The sequence below is a fragment of the Lepisma saccharinum genome, chromosome 6, assembly GCF_977018435.1.
Source record: "Lepisma saccharinum chromosome 6, izLepSacc3.1, whole genome shotgun sequence".
Classification (NCBI taxonomy): Eukaryota; Metazoa; Arthropoda; class Insecta; order Zygentoma; family Lepismatidae; genus Lepisma; species Lepisma saccharinum.
In genome coordinates this window covers 73,296,084-73,316,636 of record NC_139234.1, presented here as the reverse complement: position 1 = coordinate 73,316,636, position 20,553 = coordinate 73,296,084, and the positions used below count along the sequence as shown (strand labels likewise).

At 39.5% G+C, this 20,553-nt stretch overlaps 1 protein-coding gene across 5 annotated transcripts in view; it reads left to right on the top strand.

Annotated features, from left to right (window-relative positions):
* The first annotated feature begins 223 nt into the window (after positions 1 to 223).
* Positions 224 to 20,553, top strand: part of LOC145988882 (uncharacterized) — a 273,840-nt gene continuing 253,510 nt past the window's right edge. For all 5 annotated transcript variants that reach the window (XR_014441799.1, XM_083124157.1, XM_083124155.1 and 2 more), the window contains exon 1: positions 224 to 344. The gene's annotated coding sequence lies outside the window, so the exon portion shown is untranslated. The remainder of the gene's footprint in view (positions 345 to 20,553) is intronic.

The window sequence follows — 20,553 nt, the reverse complement described above, 5'->3', positions numbered from 1 at the left end:
AGTGCATGTGGACGCTGCACCAAGCTTATTCGCGATTCCAGCAACAACATTGGTCATGCCGAGGTCAATCTTACGCAACTGTTAAAAAAGAGAGACTGCAAAACCATAACAAGACGAGATGACGTCACGAGTCTTCTAGAGTGTGTAATCTCTCTCTGGAACCCGGTCACTAAGGTGGACCCCCCACAATTGTTGTCGTCACAGGCACGTGACCAAAGGCCGGAGATGATCGAGAGTCAAGTTGAGTTGTTACTTCACAGTGTACGCAGTGCACGACCGAAGGGAGGTGCAACCTGTGTTCAAGCAGTGACAGTTGAAGATCGACTCGAGAGTGGCCCGACCAGGTAAGGGAACGTTACGTTTCTCCCCTCTTTTTTCGATGAGTGTTGATAACACGTGTTTCTGTTGGTGGCGATGTGTTGAAACCTGTATTGGACGACAGGTTAGATGGAGCAATCGACAAGAAATATGTAAAAAATGCGTGATTTTTAGACATGATATTGAAGCGCTGTTTTTAAAAAGTGGGCGATACCGTATGCATGAGTGTTAAATTGATTCTTGTTGTTTAGCGTCGCTTTTCTGTAACTTTTTGCTAATCGCGACGGTGAACGTGAGTGATGATATGATGGAAGTGTTGGACACTCACAAAGAACACCCATGCACAGGCCGGGATTCGAACCCGGGAACACTGACGTCACGGCGCATTGTTCTAATCACTCCGCTACGGAGGTGGACTCCAGGTGGCATATCTTTTCTTAAACATCGAGTTAGGAATAATGTCAGTTCTTTTATGTCCACTTTATAATCGAGCCGGCCTCCCGGGCGGAGTGGTTAGCGCATCACGCTACGACGCCAGGGGTCTCGGGTTCGAAACCCGGCCTGTTAATCACGAATCTGAAGTTAAAATTTGTCGGAACCATCTAGAAATTGCAAAATAAGATAAATAAGGCGTTAGTTTTCGGAATGGAAACTGTCGATTTTCGCAATTTTTTTTTTTTGTTTCACAACCAAATATATATATTCCTGATACTACCACAACACCAAATTTGAACTATGTTTGCCTAACCTAACCGAACTAATCTAACCACGTGAGGCTAGCGTCAATGGTTCGCAATTTCAAGACGTGACCGACAAATTTTAACTTCAGATTGGTGATTAGGAGGCCTCAATTAGTGAGTATGCCAAATATGAAGAAAATCGGAGAGGGGTCCGGTCATCTCAAGTCATACCGCTTCATCTTATCATCACTCATTCTCTTCGTCGCGGTTAGCCAAAGGTATCAGAAAAAATGACGTAATAATAATACTCATTGAAATGAGTCTAGTAATTATATGTGCCAATTGAAACTTGCAAACCTGACGGTCCGCCTTGGAACTCTTTTCAGTGAACAAAGACAGAGAACATTCGCACTTGTATTTTTTGTTATTTTTATGTCGCTTTTGTGCCTCTTGAGGTTGACTGTGACGATGGGGAATTGGTGAAAGCAAAGGTTCTGGCTTCGAATTCTGGTCCAGGGACAAGTTACGTTCTTGAGTGCCTTTTAAAAATATATTTCATAATCTTCATTCATCCTCATCGTCGAGATAAGCCAAAAGTATGAAAAACGCAATGAAACGCTCATTTCTTTTCCGAGATTTGAACCCAAGACATCTGATTTTGTAGCGCGCAAGCAAACTTATCTTGTACAGAGACTGACAAGAGATATAACGATCCATTGGCAATTGTCTTGCTCGATCCTCCTCGGTAGGTTCCGATAAATGCCGGGAAAGTACCTTTATCTAAGATACGTCCTTCTTACCATTCCCACACATCTCGCAAGCACCTCCCCGTAGTGGCAGAAATAAGCGAAGTAATTTAAATCCAGCAACTGACCAAAGTATAATTCACTTCCGTGGCTATCGTCAAACTTTGTAATCAAAGGGTCATGGATTCCCATTCTTGCAGAAACGTAGATATAGTTTTTTTTTTCGGTTTTGGACCCAACTTTCGTTAAGTTGTTGGGGAAAATAATAGTGAAATGACAACTTACAATGTAACTGTCAGTATTGACTACTGTATTCATTCAGTTTGTTTTTCAAGTCAACTTAATGCACATATATTATTATGGACTGGACCTACATTTTAAAGTAGGATTCGATCCGCTATGTGTCTCCACTGGGTATGGAACCAGAGACCCTTGCGATGCAAGACTGTGACGTAGCTTCTACGTCAACGGGTAGACACTACTATTGTATTCGTAAAATACAACTTTTGACAAAATGTTATCTAACATATACAACTCACGTGGAAGAAAAATGTTACGATTTTCGCAGCGTTTTCCTAAGAATGTGGAGAAATTCACGAGAAACACTAAGAAATGCTAAATTTACGTTCATACTAATTGTTGTTGTTGAGTTGAGGTTTTAAGTCCACTTTATGCACAGTAAGGCTAATCGGGACTAGACCTACAGTCTAAAGTGGGATCCGAACCACTTGTGCCTCCACCGGGTATCGACCCCGGGACCCCTTGATTACAATGCAATGACGCTACCACTGCGCCATTGGGGAGGCTCTACGTTCATACTAAGACTTAGTATGAATGAAGAAATGTGTTTAGCATATCATTTTAAGAATTTATAAACAATAATCGACGTGCTCTGGGTTACAATTAAAAGTTATTTGGTTTTATGGTGATTGCGAAAAATAAGATTACTCCATATAGAATAAAACGTTATTGACTTGTAATAAAGGGATCACGGGTTTGATTCCCGGAGGAGACACATACCCCAGTACTCAGTAGCTCACTTGAAGCTTCAGGGAAGCTTCATCTCTAGTCCCTATTAGCCTAACTGAGGTCAAGTGTACTTTAAACAAACTTTGACATACTTTTGACATAGAGGATGCGGTACAACGTTATCAAGTGCTCTTAGTTATGCTGCCTTGCATAATATGGAAACAAGGAAGAGCTAACCAACAAAATATAAAAACAATGGCAACTTTTATTTCTGCAAAGCAGTGTAAATAAGCAACATTTGGGGAGGGGCCCGAGCCCACTAACCTCACGACTGGCTACGCCAATGAATCCTGGATAAGGCACGTACAGTCACGGACACTTCTGGGTTGTAATAATCCCATTGACTTTCAATAGGATCATTACAACCCAGAAGTGTATGTGACTGTCCGTCTATTTGTGTTTTCGTTGTTATAAAAATCATAAAATAGCTATTTATCGGACCTTCTCGATGTCGTAGAAGCAACACTGTCGCCTTGTTATCGAGAGGTCCCGGGCTCGATCGCGGCGGAGACAGGGGTGTCCATCGCCCCCACCAAGGCCTATGACGACCTCCCCCCATCCTTTATGCCAAATTATTTACTCAAATTATTTTGGACAGACAAAATTTGCGGAACAATATAATACAGACATATTTAAACAATATAATAGGCACTTTAGGCTTTCATGTTTGCTAACATGAAACGCTCACTGACATTTTTAGTGTACTGAACCTTATTCTTAACAGTTTATCTGCTTGTCTAATCTTGTATTAATGCGAACAGCATGTCCCCCCTCCTCCCCTTCCAAACCGATTCTAAAGGCATAAGAGGTGGTCTTTCATTTCAACCCCATCACCGTGATCACCCACAGGTGGGTAGAAAAACTGTACATAGTAACAATAACTAAAATTCAATAACAGGTGAAAGAAACGACCCCCCCCCCCCATTTTTTGTGTGAAGATATATAGAATTGGTATACAATCTTGTTCCCCCCAAAAATTGCCATGACGCAGGCGCATGAATCCCCTCTGTGCCCACCCCTAGGCGAAGGTACATAGTGGTTCGGATCCTACTTGAAACTGTAGGTCCAGTATTTTGCAGACTAACGAGGCTCTGGTGCCTGGATTCACAGCCATTACAATCCTCTGTGGGGTCTGTGTTGTGTCCTGTCCATGTGTGTTTCATTTTACCACCATTCACTCATCTTCGCAATTAGCCAAAAGTGGTAGAAAAGCGAAGGGAAATAAACCAATTCAATCCATCAGTCAAAGCAAGTGCAGTGACGGCACCAGAGGGAGGGGAAGGAGCACCACCCCCCGGTATATCAATCCTCCCCCTTCGCCCGTCACTCTCTCAGAAAGCAAGAAAACCATATACCTAAACAAATGTTCTTTTAGATCAAATATTCATGTTTGTATGGTATGTATGTGTATTCTAAATGTGATTGACCCAGAAAATATCTCCGTCCTTGGCACCCTACTGTTTTCATTGAGACAGGGTTGTTAATGGTCCAGGAACGCATACATAATAATGGTTTCTATTGGTTTCCGCTGCAGGACCGGAACCTTTTATCTCGCACAATTTAAATTCGGTCCAATATGCGTATTGTTTCATTTAGAAAAGGTTCCTGGACCGTATTTAAATTCAGCCGAAAAAAAAATGTTCCTGAACCGTATTTAAATTGATCCGGAAAAAAGGTTCCTGGACCGAATTGCAATACGTTTCACATTAAAAGGTTCTTTACGATCCAGAACCCATTTACGTTTGCTGATTTTCTCTCCTGGACCGGAATTGAACTTATTTAAAATTCCTGGACCTTTTACAACCTTGCCTTTCTTGGTGCCTGAATAAGTCACAGAATAAAGTAATTTCTATTTACTCCAAAATTTCGTACACCTTACATTCTCTTTTATTAAATCTCGGTCTCGTCTGGCTTTTATAGTCGGTTATCTCGTTCTCGGTCAAGGCTCTTATCTCGGTCTTCTCGTTGTCTAACAATACCCCTTGTAATCAAGGTGTCCTGGGTTCGATACCCAGCGGAGGTACATAGTGGTTCGGATCCAACTTAAACCGTGGACCCAATTACGATTGACCTGTCTGAACAAAGCATACTTTCTCGTTCTCGTCTCCATTTTAAAGTGGAAGTCTCTGTACCAAATGTAAGCCGATGGATTTGAAACTCAAACCCAATCACTAGACCAAGAAATTTAATTTTCCCCTGGTGTATTTACTCGCGGCTAAATGCTACATTAGTTGTCCTTCTGTGACATTTGCATAGTGCCTAGTGACCCAAATTGTTCGGTGATGTATAGACGTAAAAATGAATCACACATACGTACTGGATTCGATCGTGGTACCCGTTTCTAGTTTGTCGGTCAAGGATGTGACGTATCTTAAGCTTCTACAGTCTACGCCTCAGGTTATACAAGCAGGGTCAGATTTAGGCCCAGGCTTGTAGGGGTGCACGAATTTAAGGCAGCAAAATTGCACTTCCTTTCGCTTTAAAAAAAAACAACTGTTCTCTGAGAGAACGAAGTCGTCCACGTGAACAAATACGCGTGGCTTTTGTCAAATCTTATTGGTTGTTCCAATGACAGCTGTGCAGAAATCTTGCGCGTGGGCGTATAATGTATGTAATAAAACCACATCACTCGGTTGCTGTATTGAAGTTGTGAAACCTATACAGCTACAACCAAAATGGACAAAATAACATACGAAAGGAACTGTTTCTCATACGTCACGAGGTTCTGTTTACATTACCTTCGTTCTTGCAGTGGATGAAGAATACATATTTCGAGAAAGCAAAGGTTGTGATTCAGATTGTAGATTGAAAGTTCCATATGCTCTCGAACGAACAGTAGTACTCACTACAAACTTTAGGAGAAAATTAACAATCAAAAAAGAACTGTTTACTATTCAATATTATGTCCGCTGGGGCTTGCCACTGCCGTTTTGAGAAATTGTAGCAATCCATCCATATTTTTATATGACGGATTTCAAAAACATATTTTAGACAAGAATAGGAAACGTGACCCTGAAATGAATTGAATGTGTCAACATGGCTCCTACTGGGTAAGAGAAGAGAAAGTATTTTGAGTGAAAGTTTTGATCAGCAAAAAGTATCAAATGTAAATTTTAAAAAAAAAGTATTACATGAAGCAGGGAAGAGATTACTGATTAGGTACCGTGCGCCATTGGGGTAGATGTCAGTATGTATGGCAAATAGGAAAAAATCGAAAACAGGAGAAAACGAAAATGCGCCAAATTCTAACAGCGACTAAAGGTATGTATTAGCAAAATTGGCACATCACAATTTGCAACGCCTTCGCATATACAATTGTGAGATAGGCGGAATTTTCACATTGGCTTACGGTGGTGACATATTAAATAGCCCTAGCTACAAGATCATATCACCTTCTTCTGTCATGTGTGGATTGAAAGCAGGGTGCACAAACGAGATATACTTTACTGGAACAATATCGTAAACACACGCAAAGAACGAACAACAAGGAGCCTCATCTGTAAGGACACTGAACCCAGCAATCCCCAGAACGCAGAAATCAGTCAGACTTGCTATTTCTTCTCCATGTCTCATCACCTTTCGTCAGCTACCGCAAAGTATATAAATATATAAATAAAACAAATAATAGCATTTAGATGTGAATTTTACATAGGAAACTATTATCTTCTTAATGTCTCTTTAACTTTTGCCTCCCCCCTCTCCTAGTCACGGAAATCACTGTTCACAACAGTGGTAGTATGATAAAATCTTCAATTTGCAATTGAATGAAGGTCAGACCATATATATATGTTCCCCTGTACGCTCGTATAGGCTAATCGGGACTGGGTCTACAGTTAAAAAAGGGATTCGAACCGCTTAACATGTGGTTTAGTGTGCGATTTTTTTCAGACACAGTAAGAAGGGCTGATTATTTAGTGCGCAAAAACAATGTCTAACAAGTAGGTTTTTTTTAAAAAAAAATCGTTTTTGTATCTGCTATTTGGGGACAGAGAAAAGAGTGAGTCTAGATTTAGATATCGATAAAAGTTCGAGAACGAGATATGCTCGAGCAATCAAGCTCGTAACGTTCGTTCCGTTCTTTCATTAATCTGGAGCATTGGGATTCTAATTTAACCACTCTGAAACTTCTTAAGTTAGAAAAGGTCCTAAATAAATCTTGGGAAAAGGTTTATTTCTCCGTTATGTTGTATTTCCAGAATTACAAATGCAGTTACAATTATTTTTATAATTTCCTTTTTGAATAGACTGCCTGACTGCAGCCAGAATGATGTCCGGCCTGGTAGATGCATGCATATTTCGTTTTTGACGAAAACACGAAATGTGAAATAACACATTGTAATGTTAATTTGTCATGTTTGTGAAAGGTGTGATGTCCATTTTCCTACCCTGTTTTGTCACGAGATAATGCGAAATGAACTGCAAAATGCGAAATAGACTCTTAAACACGAAATTTAGAGTTTATTTACCGACGTGACACTTTCTGAAGTCAGAATTATCCTGTGAGTTATGCAATTCACGGAAAATTGATCAATTCTGCTGTAAATATTTGAGAAGCAAAAATGGACCCCTTTACATAGGAATAGGCTTAATACTCTGGTAACTACATAGATGTGCATTTAGAAGGGATGTGTTTATTTTGTGTAGGATAATAGGTGCAGTTGTCAAATCAAATTTAGGATTTTATTCACATTTTTTAAAACCAAAATGTCATTTTATATAATGCTTTTTCACCGCCATAACAGCGAAATTTTATTTTATTTACCGCTTTTGAACCCGAAATTGACTCAGTTTTTGTACCGAAATTTGGCTTTTTTATTTACCAAAAATATGTGCCTAGTTATTGGTCGATCGCTACGGAAATGTTGACCCGTCGTTTTAAGATACTCAACTTCTTTATTTCAAGATGAAGATTGTGGGGTTGTCACAACGAGGTGACTATATATTGCTGCAGATTCTCTCTTACAAGAATTCCATCATCCAGATAAAGATTATGACGTAAGGTAAATAGGTGATCATCGTGCATGTAGGTAGAACCGTGCCATGAAGGCACACTTAGACGGTGTGGGGAGTAGGGCCCACTCGATCTCTGTCATCTTGAAGGTTATGTGATTAGCACCACGCTCCGGCCGTCTTTACCCCCAGGTACAGTGGGATGCACAAGTATTACGAAGCGAATTGTCCATCACCATGTTAATGTTCTTTGTTTTACCCAATGAGAGTTTCCAAGAATTGAAACAAAACTCAAAACAATCTTCTAACAGCTTCTGCACCAACATAGTTAAAAATGTATTCCTTAAAGACACGTAAGATGCAAGAGAAAATTTAATTACAATATTTATGGACAATTTGCCGAGCAATACTCACTGTACCCATTGATTTGACCCTGGATGAGATTATGACGTATTCTTAGATGTGTATGCGAATGTAATAGACAGTTTACCATCTAATTCTAGCTGTCTATGATCTCAAATCTCAGTGTTAAAAATGCAACTTTCTAGCAGTTTTTAACGAACTTAAATGCAACTTGGTTGTCAACTTTCTTCCTGGTAAATACTTTCACTCTTGTTTACTTTAGTCAAAAGGTGAACATTGCAAGCTCTGTAGCCAACCAGCCCTTGTCGACCTGTGAAAGGTAACGGAATAAGGTATGGTCACATTGCGTTCGGTTTCGACTGAACTTTTCCACAGGCGTACCTGGAGAAAAGGCAGAACAGGCAACATCATGTGAATAAGTGGGGGTCACATTGACGCCGAGGTACTCTGGCGTGTTTCGCCGACCACCAAAAGGAATCAATTTTTTTTTTTTTTGGGCTGAATTCGCCAAAAAAAAAATGTAATGCCTTGCGCTGTTTCTACATAACGTATTGAGTGGGTTATTTGGATGACTATAGTGGATAACAAAGGTTTGATAACTTAATTAACGAAAGCAAACCGTTAGAGACACTGGAAGCAAGAACACTATCACAATCAAGAGCCAGAGCTAACTACGATTTATCGTATTTAAAAATACAGGGTTTTCCAAAAGTCCTTCCCACATTTAAATTCACTATAACTTTGTAACGAACAGAGATATTTCAGTGAAATAAAGTTTGTACTTCACAGCAGTCTTTCAAGTTTTACGAGAAAACACTACATGTCCGTCATCTTCGTCTCCACATTTCCAACTGGGCACAATTCACACACATTCGTGCATTACTGCAATCTCGTACTCAATACGAAATGCCCCGAGATGACTGTAGATATCTTTGCTTTGATGTCATCCAGATCTCTTGGCTTTTCTGGGGACACTATCGTCTTGACATATTCCCACAGCGAAAAGGACGCCATCTTGTAATCACCTGATCGCTCGCAGTCACGTGATCCTCTCAATGCGCGGCGTTGCCAGGTAAAACTTTAAAGACTGCTGTGCAGTATAAACTTTGTTTCACTGAAATACAAAGTTTGTTACAAAGTTGAAGTGATTTTAGATGTGGGAAGGACTTTTTCGAAAACCTTATACAAATAACAAAAATCTTCCATAATCTCATGAACTCACTCCTTTCACTCCCTCAAAAATTTGTTTTCAATACAGGGTTTTTCAACAGTAACATTTCGGTGCCATTTCGATACATTCTGGACATCAAACTCCACCAGAACATTAACGATATTCGTTACGCAATGTGACCACCACATCGCCAGAATGTTATTAATGTTATTAATCAGTCGAACTCTGCAGAACACGCAGTGTAAAGTTAGGTTGAAACCGAATCCAACGTGAACTTTCCTTAAGAACCAATGAGGATCACGCTGACAAATTTAATGCTAGCTATCACATAATCTAAACAGAATAATCTACTTTCCAAGAGAAAACAAATGAAAAACGGTCACAAGTACACAGGCACTCACAGCTACACGAATACGGATTTATTCATGTCTGGTTGCTTCGGTATAATCCACTGACCGCATATATTAACCACGGATCTGGTGTGATGTATTAGACTTCACGTACGTCCTGTACGGTCGTGAGAAAGTGAACCTGTTTTCAACGGCGACATCAGAATCGAACACGTCAGCAAGAAGAATGAGTAATTTGAAACATCGCAGTGACAAAGGAGGTTAAAAAATCAGGTTTGCAGGAGCGATCGCGAATAGTGCTATCTGGATGTTTCAGCGAATGCTTCATTAGCGACTGGTGGCTCCGCCCTCGTGGACAGATCTATTCTTCGCGAAGATGAGTTTTCATCGCATTTCGGGCCTCCCCGATGGCGCAACGGTAGCGTTGTCGCCTTGTATTCGAGGGATCCCGGCAGTGATGTGCGTCTACGTGTAAACAGCGATAGTCTACATTCTACACGTAGACTATTTTATACACGTAGATAACGTAATCTGTGTAAACAACATGACGAAAGGTGAAAACTTAGCTAAGGGCGCAGTAGAAGTAAAACAAAATTATAATGCTACCAGTTGCTAGTGTGTGAGAAAAACCTTTCATACCCTTCCTTTCAATTTCGAACAATTTCTCACTTTGGAAAAGAGCCTAACATAAAATAATTTTAGGTTTTGTGGAAAAAGGACTACTTTTGTCTCACGACTGCCATCTGTTGTCTTTTTTTTTTGCATAAGATTTATTTTCTTTCGAGAAGAGAGACATTTTGTTGTAAATAGGATTCCCGTCAGTTCGTTAAGAACAAATATAGTTGGAAATGTCACTTTCCTTTTATGAAAGCCTTCAAAATTATTTTTTTGTACTTTACATTGTCTACGTAGTCTATGTAAACTACAACTAAATGTAATCTACGCAGTCTATGTAAACTACAACTAAATGTAATCTACGCGTAGATTACGTGTAGACAACGCATGTAGACGTAAACTTATAGTTTACGGCACATCACTGGATCCCGGTGGAGGCACATAGTGGTTCGGATCCCACTTAAACTGTAGGTCCAGACCCGAATAACCTTACTGTGCATAAAGTGGACTTAAAACAACAACTCAATCAATCATCGCATTTTACTATGGAATACATATTGTGATATTTTATTATAAATATATTTTCGGCATCATATAACTAACTCCCCGTGTACTCTCGAGAATTTCTTGATTTCATGTTATTCATTGCTATCATATTTACTCAGTGCCCTCACCTTTCTAATGTACTTTCACTTTTCAATCACATTTTACTTATCTGTCTTGTTAATTTTATTTCATGTATATCTCCATCCCCCCCAATTCGACATTTTCTTTAATTTTTTTTTACTATTTCTTTTATTTCTACTCCATATTGGACCTTTTTTCATTTTCCGTTACCACGTTACCCTTTTCTAATTTGACATATTTTCCTACATTTCTGTTTCTTTGCTTCCATTTATTTGTTTATATTTTATTATCTTTCTTTTTTCACTTTTCCTTTCCTATTTTTATTCCTTCGTCTTTTCCAATCTCCTACTTACCGTGCTATTTTTCTTGTTTTTTTTCTATTCTTGCCTTTCTTTCATTACATCTTAGCTTTAGCGTATTTTATTTCCCTAATTTTCTTTCTGGTTTTCCTTATTATTACATTTCATTTTGTCCTTTCTCTTCTTTTCCTTTTGAAAAATACTTTCTTCTGTTTGAATTATTACATCCATATTCCTTCTCTTTTCAATTATTGTTTTCATTTTTCTTTCTCCTATAATTTTATTTTTAATATGTTTGAATATGCTTCTGGCTCCTTCCTTAATATTTGTTTATATTTTCTTAAGAGATAATTTGGTTAATGGAAATAAAGCGGGTCATGTTCCGACTGAAATTTGTGTGGTTTTGACTGAAAGCTTGGCGTCTGGCAAAATCTTCATACTTTGAGCGAAATGTTCATGTTTTCAATGAAGTTTTCATGTGGGTGAAATTTTCACGTTCAGACTGCAATTTTTTCTTGTTCCGAGTGAAATTTTGATTGGGTCTGCAAAAAGTTTCACGTGACAACGCTGCTTCCTAGCAAATTAAAAATTCTAATTCTCGAAACGTAGGAAGACCGGAGTTACGAGGAAATTGATTACGTCACAGGGAGTTCAAAGTAAACTTTCTAAATCCCTCCAAACAACAGGCTGCCCGTGTTCTCTGCCAGCATTTCAGGAGCCATATATGGAACGGTAGACATGGCTGCCTTTGATTTAGAGCTTGGGAAAGAAGATTAGAAAACAACACTAGCCATTAGCGTGTTGTCGCTGTAGCACTGAAGAAATGTTATAAGGAAAGCAATCTCTCTTTTTTTATTTATTTAAATCGCATTGTTGCGTTTCTTGTTAGCTGGGCGGACATGCATTGTTGCTGTCTGCGCTTGTGTAGGCTTGGTGCACTCTGGGCGTATATCTGTTACAGGCCTTTTTGCCTCAATGAAGTAATATCGTTCCAGGAAGAGTAATATTGATTAGTGTTGTTCTTGTTGATTGACTGATTGAATTTGAAATTTTTGGTTGCGTCAGCACTTAGGCTGTTTTGCACCCGTCACATTCTCATATAACATGACTGTAATGTCTGAGGACTAAAATATTCTTACTTGGGTTAAAGCTGAGGCTGTACAAGGGCAGTCAGCACACATAAGGACAAAACACAGTGCAACAAACACACGCAGCCCTACGAGCATTACCCTAGCCGTAGGTCCATACACCACAGCCTACTTGGTTTGCAAAATAAGGTCCAGGCTGTACTACGTGGGGGTGAGGTTGACAATTGGATGTAGTACGTGGAAGGGCACCAACCCCTTACACCCCTGTGTTCTTGTCTCGAGTCTATGAGCAACATATACATGTCGCCACACAAAATTCCACAGCGTGTGGAAGTCGTTAAGAGATGTTGCAAAGCGAAAGACGGAAAACGACACGTGTTACTTGGAAGCAAACGTTCAGAAATGAATCAACAATCAACTTTTCTTTATATTTTTTCATTTAACGCCTCGTGTCGACGCTACGAGCCCTTGAAAAACGGAATTTTATCCTGCCTGTACTCGGCCACATTGTCACGTCCATGTTTGCCACTACAGAGCAACAACAAACAAAAGAACCTTCGCGCACCTTCCCCTCCATCCGTTCAGTTCGGACCATAAGGAAGCCTGCTCCACTCTACACCTCCCCTCCATGCGCGAGTACGATGCACAGGACACCAGTTCTGCGCAATCTCTTTTGCCATTGGATCAATTTTGCAATTATTTGACACATATATGTGTGTGTGTGTGCATGATCGTGAATGTGTGGAGCATTTATGATCCCTCATGGTGTGTTGCAATGTGCAGAAGCCTTTACTTTTTGCATATATTAATTCACCATAGATCTAGCACGACATATGAACACTATTGAAAGCATAACGCTGAATCCTTGAAGCTTCCTCGCTGAGTGCATGTGAATGGATCATTGCCTCTCAAAAGCTGACGTCATTTGGCACTCTGAAGCGTCAACTAAGCCTCAAGTGGCCAAGTGGTTCATAAACTGGCTTCGTTTTCGCCAAGGTGTTTACATACAGGCGAGGCAGTTAGTTACTGGCGGCGTAGCAAAATAATTTCGTTCAGTGGTCATGTGAATAAGATTCTTTCCCCCTCCTCTCTCTCTCTCCTTCTTTCCCCATTTTGTCTCCTGTCTGTTTCTTTACCTTTTCTTCATTCTCCGTTTCCCTATTTATAGCTTCTTTCCCTTTATTTCCCTTTACTTTTTCCATTCTTCACTTATTTCTCTGATTTTTCTCTTACTTCTTCGTCCCTGTCTGTATTACTTTTGTTCTCTTTCTTTTTACGTGTATTTCTCTTTCCCGCCATCTTTCTTCGTTGCCGTTTTCCTCTCTCTCTCTTTCCGTGTGTTTTATATCTGTTTCTCTCTGCCCCCGTCTCTCAAACGCACTTTTATCTTGCTTTTCTTCCTTTTTCTTTATCAATTTCTCTATGCACCGCTTCTTTCTTTCTTCGTCTGTTTTTTCTAGTATATCTGTCCATTTGTTTCCCAATCCGCTTTTTCATTCTTTTTCTTTCCCTCGATTTCTATATCTTTCCCACAGTATTATTTTCCTTCCTTTTCTTCCAGGAACAATTGTTTATATTCGAGCACTGTTACTCGACTTCTGAAAACAGAGTTATGATGTAAGAATGTATTTAAACGCTAGAAACTCCTTTCTTCTACCTTCTTTCATGAAATAAGGAACTAAAAGGGTTTGACATGTTTAATTTTGCTGTTATCACAATATTAAGAATTTTAATTCTGCCCCGGGCATTCAGGGTCTCATTTTTGAGCGAAGCCCCTAGACTTGCGGCCCCTAGGATAGCCTAGTGGTAAATCTTATTAGGTCAAATCTTTGGCCTAATACGTTCACTGGAGTAATGTCCAAATTGCATAAATAGACGAAACGAAATTAGAATGTGTGTGTGTGTGTATATATATATATAAGGTTAACCAGACGGTATACGAGGGTATACCACCGTATACCTTCGACTACAGCCCTTCCTACAGTTTAAGTGGGATCCGAATCACTGTGTGATTTGCCTCCAACCCGAAACTCCTTGATTACAAGGCGACAACGATTCGAACTGAATCATTTTGTAAGTCCACTTTCATGCACAGGAAGGCTAATCGGGACTGGACCTACAGTTTAAAGTGAGATCGAAACCACTGTGTGACTCCATCCTCTTATTGACTCGTTGTTTGAACCCATGCCATTATAGAGATACGTCAGTTAAGAAGTACAAGGATAAACGTGCCAATAATAATAATAATAATAATAATATTTACATTATTATTATTATTATTATTATTATTATTATTATTATTATTGACATTTTATCCTGGTATTTTTTCAACACGTTCAATTTCACATTAGCTAATAATGGAAAACAAATACAGAAACTGTATTTTTGAAACACAAAAATGACGAATATAATTATTTTTGTACACATGACATGTGTAATTTTCGTGTAGAACATATGTTTTTCACATATGCAACATGCAGAAACGTAATATAAGAAAATACTACAACATGCTAAGACTAAATTGTGTAGCTACGTATATTATTTAAATTCATTACATAATCAATTCATCCACCTAATAACAAACCAACAGCAAAACTGATATACATTCTCTAACATGTGTGCGCTTCTTTTCCTCAAAACAATTGTTCATATATTTAAAACAAAACTGTGTAGCAGCAACAGTCTGAAGTACGTATTTGGTCTTACTTCTCTTTCTGGTAATTTACAGTGTATTACAGAAAACAATGATTTTGCGAGCGAAGCGAGCAAGAACATTCTTAGATCCAATTTTTGCAAACTGAAGACAATATTGATTTAATAGGGCGCAAATAAATTCACGCGCGCCATGGCACTCTCTTTCTCAATTTTTCATTTAGATCGTTCAGTGCCCAGGTCCGACTCCTCCTGCACCCTAGCTATGGCTCTGAACTAGATCAGACTGTAAGAAAAGCATGTATTGTGAGTGAAGCGAGCAAGAAAATTTTTGAAACGTATTTTTATTTGCATAAAATTTAAAATCGAGAGGGGGAAATTGACCCTCTGTGCCTCCCTGCAGGTGCTCTTGGCCATCTGGAGAAAAATGCAAGAAAAAAATGAAAATTAATTCCAGCTTGAGTATCATTTTGTCCTACTATTCTTAGATTCTGTTAGCCTTGCTTTTCTTTACTTCAAGGTTTGCCCCCCCTTGTCCCCCCTAGTGTTGGTTTCCGTCCAAGGTTGGGTGTAATGCCCCCCTGTGGTTGTGCCACTGTTTATGATTGATTTATTTAACTTCGCTTATTGGCTAATAGCGAAGATGAGAATGAATGGTGAAGACATGAGATCAAAGTGACGAAAGAAAAAGTCATGAGTACAGGACACAAACTTCTCAAGGATGATAGTGGCTACCGGTCCAGCCGCCGAAACCTCGTTAGCCTCCAAGAATGCTTCGTGGAAGAGGAGGTCATAATGTTACACCTCGAAAAGAAACGTTACTTCCATTCCATAATCTCTGCGGAGGACCATGTCGTATCTTGTGCTAATGGTGCCTCTTCTCAGTTGGGAGCGCTATCATCTGCAAATAGGAGAACTACCAAGGTGGTGCAGGTAGCTGTTGCTGGAAAGCCCCACAACGCCGTCAACGTCTCTACCATCTGATGGGGCCTCTTTTGTTTACAGTTGGAGAGGGACGCAAGGCCGCTTGCACCGTACGGCCTTGCGCCGGAGAACCAACTATGTCCTTATTTGAAGGTCATGGGTTTAAATCCCGGAAAAGCATGTGTGTTTCATATCTCAAAATGTGTTCACCATCCACCCTCGTTGTCACAGAGAATCAGGGTAAAAGATAGAAAATGTGAAATCATAAAATACAGGGTGTTCCAAATTTAGCTTTACAACGTTGACCCTCCATAAAATCTAAACGAATTAAGATAGATTTTTTTTGTTTCTTATACATGTAATGGTATACCCCCTGTACTAGTCACTTTGTGTTCGTGAGTGTCTTGATGATACCATTCCTGGCAGATAGATTGGATGGGATGGTCCAATTCGTTGGCCTCCAACTTCACCGGACCTTCCGCTACTCTTGTTTCTAAAAGTGGGGTTAAGAATGTTGGGCACGGCACATTTAGATGAGCTGAAGTACAGGATGACAGGGACATTGCGTGGAGAATATGTCCAATGGTGCTCCTCTGGTGCTTCTAAAAGCATCACCAACATAAAAAATTGGAACTTGTTGCCCATGAACAGAAAATTTCCATTTTTACCCTGTTCCGTTTCTGCTTTATTGGCTACAAGAGTTGTAAAGATAACTGTGGAACACCCTGTACCTTTTTGGTAGTAGAAGCAGCGTAAGAGAGGTAACGAATAAAAGTAATGGTGACGAATTTCTGTAATGTCCTTTTCATATTGAGGCAATAAGTATTAACATAGCGTATGTCAAAAGTCCTTTTTTTTAAAAAATAAAGTTTAACATCTTCATTCTTTCAACACATAAACAATTTTAATTTTTTGTTTCTAATCAAAACAATAATGCCACCTCTGGTATTTATTTTTCACCTTCATTCTTCTGTTTTCGTATTTCTGCCTTTTATACCTCTGCTTCTTGAATAACTTATTTTGAAACTCTAGCTTGAAGTTTCGTATCTATAAACAATCACTGTATTTGACGGCGTATAAGACGCACTTTTCCTTTAAAAATATAGGCCTGAGAAACAGGTACGGTGCGTCTTGTACGCCGATAGTCAAGAAGAGCCTTCACATTTCACAAGTTTGTGAATGGGTCAAAGCTTCATGGGATGCTGTGAAAATTAAGACTGGTTAAATCATTTAAGGAGTGTGGCATTAGTAATGCACTGGATGGTACAGGGGACAATTTGTTGTATGAGAGCCTCTCGAGAGAACTCAGATTCTGATTAAGAAGAGGTCTCAAGTGACTCTTCAGTTAGCTCTGGAGATGAATGTCTGGGTTTCCTAGTTAGATTCGGGCCCGTAGCCAGGCAGGGGCCAGAGGGGTTGAGCCCCCCCCCCCCCTGGAAATACTGTCAGCTCCCCCTGGCACTGAGGTCAGCCCCTTTGACATTAGGTAAAACAATTTTCTGTAATTTGTTTGCAGTGAAAAATGAAAAAGTAGACAGCAGATATTATTTTGCTCACAACTTTGCTGAAGGATAAATTCGCATAACATGAACAGCAGCTATTACATTGATTGATTGATGTAGTTTATTTTACTTCGCGTTTTGTGCCTATTGGCTAATTTGCAAAGATGGGGATGAGTGATGAAATGATGAAATTGATGAATGGACATTCACAAACAACCAAGCCCGAGAAGGATTCGAACCCGATACCCTTGGCGTCGCTGCGCGATGTGCTAACCACTTTTTTTTTCAGTTTTAAGGAATACCCCTATTCGGCAGTATCCCCCGTCATTCACACATTTTGACAATGTTTCACACATGTCAAGTTTCACTGTATTCACATTGGTTCTCATTACTCTCTTCAAGTGATATTTTAAATGATGTAGAAAAATGTAGTATTTGTGTGATATTTAGCCATTTAACACTTCAAGTGATATTTTAAATGATATAAGTAGAAACATGTAGTATTTGTGTGATATTTCTAAACTTCATGAAACTTAATGAACCCCTTCCCCACACACACACACACCTTCATTTAACACTCTTAAACTTTTGAAAAATGGACTTGATTTACAAAGCCCTCCCCTGATAACCCGTGAGTCCCCCCTGGAGATCAATTCTGGCTACGCGCCTGGTTAGATTACGTAAGTTATTTATGAAAGTAGAGCTGCCTTATATTTGAATCTACTGCAAATTACATTACATTACATGATAAAGCATTTTACTCAAAAATGTGTACAAGAAAGGGTCTTATGCACCGGCAAATACGATATGTTTCCAGAATTCTAACGTACTCGTGACGTCATTTGTTCTCATGTAATAATCATATTAACGACACTAATGAACCCACCATAGAGATTCGGACAATGGAATTTAATGGATTCTCAATAGATGGTAGCACTTACTAAATATTATATTTCTAACAAAAACACAATTTTGTACACAATAAGTTAACAAGCTCTGTACGCTTTTTAATACACATATATATTATTTAAAACATATTCATTAGAACCTAAAATTTTGGAGTTCTTTAGGTGTGTTAGCTAATTATTTTGCAACACCTGCAAGCAGTTTCTCTAGAATTCTTAATTAGTGGGTCAGGTTTTTGCACGACGTAATCCATTTTGCCTTGACTCATCTCACCCAACAGGTTAATAGTTACCAGGGTTTGCCCCGAGTTGATATTTTCCTGGAGATAAGGCCTTGCTCGAAAAAGTTTATTATTCACGACGTTATTTTTCACTCTTGGCCTCTGTTTTGAGCCTAAAGATTCTTTGGGTAGGTAAGGGTTGGCAAATTAACTATTAATCGAATAATGATCATCCAGAAGAAATAAATCCCCGAGCACATTTTCGAATTGTTCATAGCCTTTTTGCTATTTTCCCTTCGATCAGTTACTTACTCCTCTTGCCCTGCCTTTACATGCGTCATATTTCTTCGATATATATTTTCAAAAGGAAAACTGCATTCAATTGTTTTCTATAATGAGATTACGTATGAGAATCTCTCTAGTTCCCAAGGATATAATTCCATATAACTTATCATCTTTTCGGAAAAATTATCTTTAAATTGTAATGAAATGAGAATCAACCAACCAGCAGCTAATCATGTAGCAGCATTAACGGAGAATCTCGTCTCAGTGGCTGTTGCAAATGATCGCCACGCCATCTACTGCCCTGTAAATGAATTAATAATGCAACACCTCAGCAGCATAAGTGAAGGAATCTATGGGAGAGTGACTTTGTATCAATTGAGTCAATATCCTGCTACCTCAGAAAGGACAAAACGATGAGAAAGTTCTTTCAAATCCTGATTCAGCCATATTATAGTACTTTGAATCTCTCTGGCGTTTGTCCCGATTGCATAAAGTGTCCAGCTCCTAAATTGGACGACATAAACTGCATCGGTGCAGGCTAACAGGGTTAGACATCAAGATGGCCGCCGACCACGCGGGTGGCGTCAACGTGGTTTCCCCTTGGCCTGGCAACGATTGGTCATCACCATTTCCACGTTGCAAGCTGCAGTGGCCTTGTACCGACGGTGTTAAGTGACTTTTTGAGCCATAACTTTGTGGTATTGTTAACTCTGCAACAATTAAAGTTATGTGAAAACAAATGTCCCAGTTGTTTTCTTGGTGAAATTCTAGCCCATTTTGATATGTCGCACGACCCCCTTCCCATTTAAATTTGATTTCAAGATGGCGGACATCAAGATGGCTGCCGACCATGCGGGTGACGTCAATGTGGTTCCCCCTTGGCCAGGCAACGATTGGTCATCGCCATTTTCACGTTCCATGCCGCAGTGGCCTTGTACTGGGGGTGTTAAGTGACTTATTGAGTCACCCTGTACTAGTTTTTGTAAATGTTATGCGCAATTTTAAAAATTAATATTCACTGGAAGCACCTAAAAATTTATGCGATATCCACAATGTTGATTGATTGATTTGCTTTATTTTACTTCGCTTCTTTTGCCACTTTTGGCTAACTTGCGAAGATGGGGATGAGTGATGATGTGATGAAATTGAAGAATGGACACTCACAAACATCATGCCCATGCCAGGATTCGAACCTGGAACCCCTGGCGTCTTAGCGCGATGTGCTAACTACTCTGCCACGGGGGCCGGCGACACACCAGAATGTAATATAGCATGTGTTTTAAAAAAATATGAAATTAATATTTATGAAAGTGGTTGTTCATCATTGTGTACTGGCATGGTAATCAAGGGGTCCCGGGTTCGATTACCAGTGGAGACCCTTTGGACTGTGGTTCATAATATGTGCATGGCGCATACGCTTGAGTCAAGAGATTCTTGTTGTCGGCCCCACGGAGGACGAAAGCTTTCGCCAACATACCGGACCAGAATTGCATTTTTTTCACAACGTGGACCATAATATCATGTCTTCCCAGTATTATGGTACCACTTTTCGCAAAGAATTAAGTTACGATCGATTTAAATAGAAGCTTTTTTTGGACTCTTTTTCTATTTCGATCCATATTTCGGTTCCTGGACCGAATAGAAATACTTTGGAGAGGAAAAGGTTCTTTACGGTCGAGAACCAGATGCTTTAACAACCCTGCCAGCGACCTCTTGATTGCAAGGCAACGTTGTGTTTGAAAACGAGAGCAGTCTACCGCTCGCACTTCCACCTGGCGGATGGGAAACAACGAATCGGCGATCAGTTGAATTATCTTCGACTGACATC